We start from the raw sequence: 6172 nt of genomic DNA on the forward strand, positions 1-6172 counted from the left end.
CTATGGGGGTGGGGACGCAGGACTAGCTGCAGGTTGCAGCCCCAGGGAAGGCCATGACCTAGAATCAGGCCTACCCAGCATGCCAGCATCCAACCTGCTGTGCCTCACTGTCGGGGAGGGATTCCTGGTGCCCGTGTGACGCTGGGGACAGGACTCAGGGAGGTCACGGTGGGGGGACTGAACCCAGGCACCAGCCTGGGGCCAAAACACAGCCTGAGACAGAGACCTCAGGGTCACCAGCAAGGTGGCCCAAGGGCCTTGACCTGGGGAGGGGGTCGGAGAAGCAGGAAGGCCTTAGAGGCGGCTACTTAGAGCTCATTGGACCCCCCCAGGGGCAGTCGGGGCCAAGACAGAAGGACCTGGTCTCCCAGCTCCCCACCTCTCTCAGACCTCCCGGCCCCAGCACTGTACCGCTCAGCTGCCCCTCAGGCTACAGACTGCCCTCCACCCAGACCCCCACCCCTGGGCCAGCTGATGAGGACCGTGTGCTGCATGGCTTAGAGTGACCTCTCTGAGGCCCCATTCTTTCCCTCCCAAATTCAAGAAAAGTCATTGCACATCCACTCTGGCCAGACACTGGGCCATAGTTGTGTGGGGAGTCGGTAAAGACTGCAAAGCTGTGCATTTAAGTCTGAAGACGCAAAGAGTGTTGTGGGGGCCTGAAAGGGAGACCCCTGCTTCCTGGGGGCTCAGGCGGGACTCCCCGGAAATGGGAATAAAATGGCTTGTTCCACTTACACGTATCCACCCTAGAGAATCACTCTGACCTGGTTTGTGAAGGACTGGAAATTCGTTTTAGGCCAGCTGTCCATCACTGGGGGATCTGCAATATAACTTGAGGTTTCTTCAGCCAATGCAAAGCGACTTCTTATGAAAGAGGTGGGTGTCTGTGCAGGGGCAGATTAAATATAGCCCCAAATACCCTGCAGCTCCCCCTAGCAAGAGGGGGGCTCTATTTCCCCACCCCTTGGCATATGGGGGCTTGCCTTGTTGATAAGACTATGGCAGAGGTGACCTTGAAGTTTCACCTTTGCCCTCTTGGAGTCCCCTGAGGCCACTGTGACCTGAGGGAGCTGGACCAGCTTCCTGGAGGCAGAGAGGCCCTGGAGGAGCGCTGAGGCCCCCCAGCCAACAGCCAGCACCAACGCCCGTGCCCACAGTTGGCCCTGCAGGTGTCTGAGGCCTTGGGAGTTAGCCCAGGTGACCAGGAGAGGAGGTTCACAGCCAACCCACAGAATTGTGAGAAATAATGAATGGTTGCTTTAAGCGTGGGGGATGTTCATTACACGGTGACAGTCCACCGACACCTGCTGAGAGGCCCGTGACAAACTGCAGAGTGAACCCAAGGTTGACCATGATACGGCATGCGTTTAAGATGGTCATTTTTACAAAGGTCTTATGCTTTGAAATGTGTACAAAAAGATCTGGAAGAACCTGTGCTGAACTGGGGTTGGAGAAGGTGATGGGGGGTGGGGGGCGTTAGCCTATTCTTAACATGCTGATACTTTACAAGAACAGGTTTAATATTTAATATTTTACATTTAGTATTATAATGAGAATTTAATATTTTACAAGGGGTCAGAGAAAGACAAGGCCAGAAACAGACAAGGAGAGGCAGAGAGACTGAGAGAGAGGAAAGGTGTTCAAAGGCAGACACAGCAGGGAGAGGGGGCGAGTGATCCGCCAGCGACGCTGGGTCCTCGTCTCCTCCCCTCCCTGCCCTCCCTGCCCTGGTATGAATCCCTGGTTCCCCGGGCCCACCAGCCAGCTCGCCATGCCGGGGGAGGCTGCCCGCCAACCTCTGCCCACATCCCACCCTCTGCACTCCCGGTCCCCAGCCTGTGTGGACCTTGGAATGGCGGGTGGAGGCTGCAGACGTGGAACCTGGGGCCAGGCCTGCTCCATGTGTGGCCAGGTGCTGGCCAAGAGGCCCTGAGGCCCCACTCCGGGGGACGTTGCTAAAGGCCCCGGCAAACAGGCAGATAGGGACAGGCCCAAGCTTGAGCCCAGACTCGGGGGAGGGCCCCAGGACGCCACCCCACGGCAGATTCTGGAGTCTTCCGAAGGTGGACAGGATCTTGGCACTGCTGACGGTCAGCCCTGCCCCTCCGCACCTCAGCTGCCTTGCCCCCGGAATAGCGCTGGAGACAGGATGGGCTAATGCACACCCTCGGGTTCACGTAGTCCTCCCCGAGACCCCGTGTGATCCATTCACAGACAGACAGGGGGCCCAGAGAGGTTGAGAGACACACGCTGGGTCACACAGCGGGACTCTAGCCCAGGTGTCCAGCTGCCTCCAGCACTGTCTGTCCTCACCCACTCTTCCTGTGCTCTGAAGCTGTCAAGGCTAACTGCCCCATCTCACGGGTGCAGACACTGAGGCCCAGAGCTAGACGTGGGGCACACATGGGGACAGCGTAGAGGGAAAGACAGGAGACCCTGCCTGCCCGCCCAGCCCAAGGAGCCAGCAGGGAGCCGGTCCCCTTGCTGTCCATGCAGGTCTGTTCACACTGCCAGCAGCCAAGGGGAGACCACCCTTCAGCCCCTGAGCACCAGCGAGGACCCCCTGCCTCAGGGCCCCCACGGCCCCCGTGGCATCCGGGTGTGAGGCTGTGCATTCCCGGTCTCCTGCTCAGAGCCTGGAGGCCTCAGCCCCAGGGGAGGACGCGGAGGCAGGCGCCTCTGTGAACAGGGAGCCGCAGCCCAGCGGGAGCGCCCCAGTGTCTGTGCTTGTTGGTGTGAACTCGGAGTCAGCCCAGGGTGGGAGGGTGACAGCCCCAGCGTGAGGGTCCTGCCCCCTGCTGTGCTCAAGAAGACCCCCAGCTCCAGGCCCTCCCAGAGGACCCCACCTCCCCATCAGGCTCCCCGTCAGAGCTTCATGGGGGTGGCCGGGAGCTGCGGACTGAGCCAGGGCCTCTGGCGCCCTCAGCCTCCCTGTGTCCATGCTTCCCAGCTCCCTTCAGGGCCCAGGCCGGCCTGCTGCGCCCACCCTGCCTGGCAGGGGCCAGGACTCCCCCAGGAATGAAGAGCGCTCCTGGGGGGCGGGGAGATGAGGCCTTGCTGAGGGGCTGCCCTGCCCTGCAGTGTGGCAAAGGATCTCCAGCTCCCTGCCCACCTGCTCGCCGTACCAGGCCCACCAGGTCCATGCCCATAGGGGCACCTCAGAGCGCCCCAAGTCAGCACACACAGCCAGCAAATACCGCCCCCTCCTGCCCGCCACCTTCCCGGCTTTCCCCGCACCCAGATCCATCCCCAGAACTCCCCCACTTCTTGCCCTCAGGCCCAGATCCTTGGGGTCGCCCTTGACCCCACAATCTTTTGCTCGTGTACTCGTCCCATCCATCAGCCTGTGTTGACAGCCCAACCTCCAGAATTTATCCTGACGCTTTTAGCACAGATCTCAGAAGCCAGACCACCCCTCCGTCCTGCCAAATCCCCCCTGCAGCCTGCTGGCGGCCCTCCAGTACCCCAGGTTGGCTGCTGCCTTGGGGCCTTTGCACATGCGGCTGCTGCTCCTCACCCCATCCCGCAGGCTCACAAACGAACAGGCCTGAGTTGGGTCCTGATCGGAACAGTGTGAAAACAATTTGACAAGACTGGGAGCTGCCTGGACTTTTGAGAACATTCAGGAATTACTATTAATTTCTTCAAGGATGATAATGGTATTGTTGGTTAGGTTTTTTTTTCCCCAAGTACTTGCATTTTAGAGATATACGTATTTAGGGACAGAATTGTGCGGCGTCATGGATTCGCTGCCACACGGCCCGTTTGGGAGACGGGAGAGCCAGTTCACGGGGTTCGTCACACGATTCTGCCAGCTTCCGCTTGCATTTGAAAATGTTCATGACAAAAAGTTAACTTAAGCCTAGATTCCTTTGGGATCTGCTGGGGATTTTGATTTCAGGGTGTACGCGGTGGGGAGGTTTGTTAAAACGGTGGATGAGCCAAGTCCACTCTGAGGCCAGAACTTGCCCTGGGTGGGAAGAGGTCCCGTGTCAGGAGGCACTTCTTGAAGCCCTGGCTTCTGTACCTCGAATCCCCCCATGAGGCCTTGCAGTCAATTCTGGTGCCCCTGCCCAGAACCCTCTATGGCTCCCTACTTCCCTCGGGATGAGATCTGAGGGCCTCCAACATCTTCCCCACTCTGTGCCCACAGCTAGCGGCTCTCCAAGCCACTGGACCCTTGCTGTGATTTTGTTAAATGAACAGTGGCCAAGGAGAGCTCGGGGGCTCAGATCTGAGCTGCGGTTCCACAAAGGGGCCACAGAGGAAGCGAAGTGGGGAAGGTTATTCCTCACAGGCCCTGGGGGGACCTGGGAACCGCACCTGGTCTGGGCAGGGCGGCAGGGCCTGGGGCACAAGCCTTTGGAGGGCCAACCAGTACAGTGTTTGGGGGTTCCCAGTGAGCTCCAGTGGGTCTCACCCGAGGCGCACGCGGGAGGCCCAGGGACACGGGAGACTGTTGCTCACCAGGGCCACTGGGGGGCCACATGGGACTCGCACTTCCCTGTGACCCCGCCTCCTCTGTCTAGGTCAGGGGCTGTGGTGCGGGACCCAGGGTCAGCGTAAGGCCCCCGCAGGGCACTTGCCCAGACAAAACGGATGCCGAGGCAGCGGCACCACAGAGCAGCTTGGCTAACCTCTGGCCTGCTGGCCTCTGCCCACGCCGTGCCTCCCGGCAGTGCCCCGTCATACAGACCCATAGCCCTTGTCCTATGGGCATGGTCCTCCTGTGATGGTCACCTTGGGGTCTGGACCTCGGGTGCATTTGTCTCCCCATCTCAGGATGCGGGAGCTCTGTTTGGGGACCTGGTGTCCCCCGGGAAGGTGCACAGCATGCAGAAATGTTGGCTCAGTAAATAATGTCCACTAACTGTTCCTGGTTGTTTATGATGGACCCGGGCCGTCTTGTGTCCACTTTGTCCTCCTGGCAACCCAGAGGGACTGGCTGTTATAGGTGAGGCTACTGGGGCTCAGTGAGGTTAGGTCACTGACTTAAGGTCACACAGCAGGGGCCAGTGCAGCCCCAGGAACCTGGATCTGGAGCCCAGGCCCCAGTTGCCCGGCACTGGCCTCTCAGCAACGCACAACCCCACTTCCAACTACAGGGGGAGCCACTTGCCCGGGGAGCCCCAAGCCACCTTCCTACACTGGCACTGACCCTCCACCCTGCACGTCCCACTGGAGAGAGGGTACAAGGAGGGGGGCTTTAATGTTAGAAATAACAACTGCCACATGAGGCTGCCGGCTTTCCCAGGCACGAGGGTGCAGGGTGGGAGAGGCTGTGGCCCCCAGGCACTGCCACCCAGAGGCACATGGGCCAGGCTGAGGATGGATCGGAGGCCCCTGGGTGTGGCCCCCTCCCCATCTCAGGCCTCCCCATGTGGTCCCCTCCTGTGTGGTCCGTCTCCACAGCAACGTCCCCATCACAGGGGGCTGTGACTTTGGCAACCAGGTACAGTAGTCCCACAGCCTGGGAGCCTCCACCCCTTGGTTGCACCCCCTTCCCAGGCACCGTTGGGGTGCAGGACCTGGGCAGGCCACCCCTGAGCTGCTCATGCCAATGTACACATTTTAGCCATTTGCTGACCATCTACTATGTGCTCCGGGTAAACATCATGAGCAGACACAGGTGTGATCCTGCCCTGGGCAGGCTTCCCCTGGGGACAGGGGGTGGGGAGAAGATGAATCAGGGTTTCAGGAGCCGCTTCCCCACTCAGACCCCCAGAAGCCCCACCTCAGGGGCGAGATCTCCCACCCAGCAAGTGAATGGATCACTCGCTCATTCAGTCAGTGTTTATTGCATGCCTACTGTGTGCCTACCTGAGCCACCGCAGCGAAGAAGGAAAGGCCCAGAGCAAACAAGACCAATCAGTGAATCACAGAGTATTCTAGTGGTGGGGTGCAGGAGGGACAGGAGCAGGGGGAGGTGAGGGGGAGCCCCAGATGTCTGGGGAAGGCTGTGCAAAGGTCCTGAGGTGGTGTGTGCTGAGGCCTTGCCCTGTCCTTCAGCCAGGCCATGACCACAGGCCCCAGGCAGGGCCACCAGCGCTCCAGTGTCCCCCTCCGTCTGTGGGAGTGGAATCTCTGTGACCCTAGAAGACAGGTGCTGTTCTGAGCCCCGTCATGCAGATGTGGGAACTGAGCCTGGGGGGGCAGTCTCCCACAGTCC

This window comes from Manis javanica, chromosome 13 (assembly GCF_040802235.1).
Source record: "Manis javanica isolate MJ-LG chromosome 13, MJ_LKY, whole genome shotgun sequence".
Classification (NCBI taxonomy): domain Eukaryota; kingdom Metazoa; phylum Chordata; class Mammalia; order Pholidota; family Manidae; genus Manis; species Manis javanica.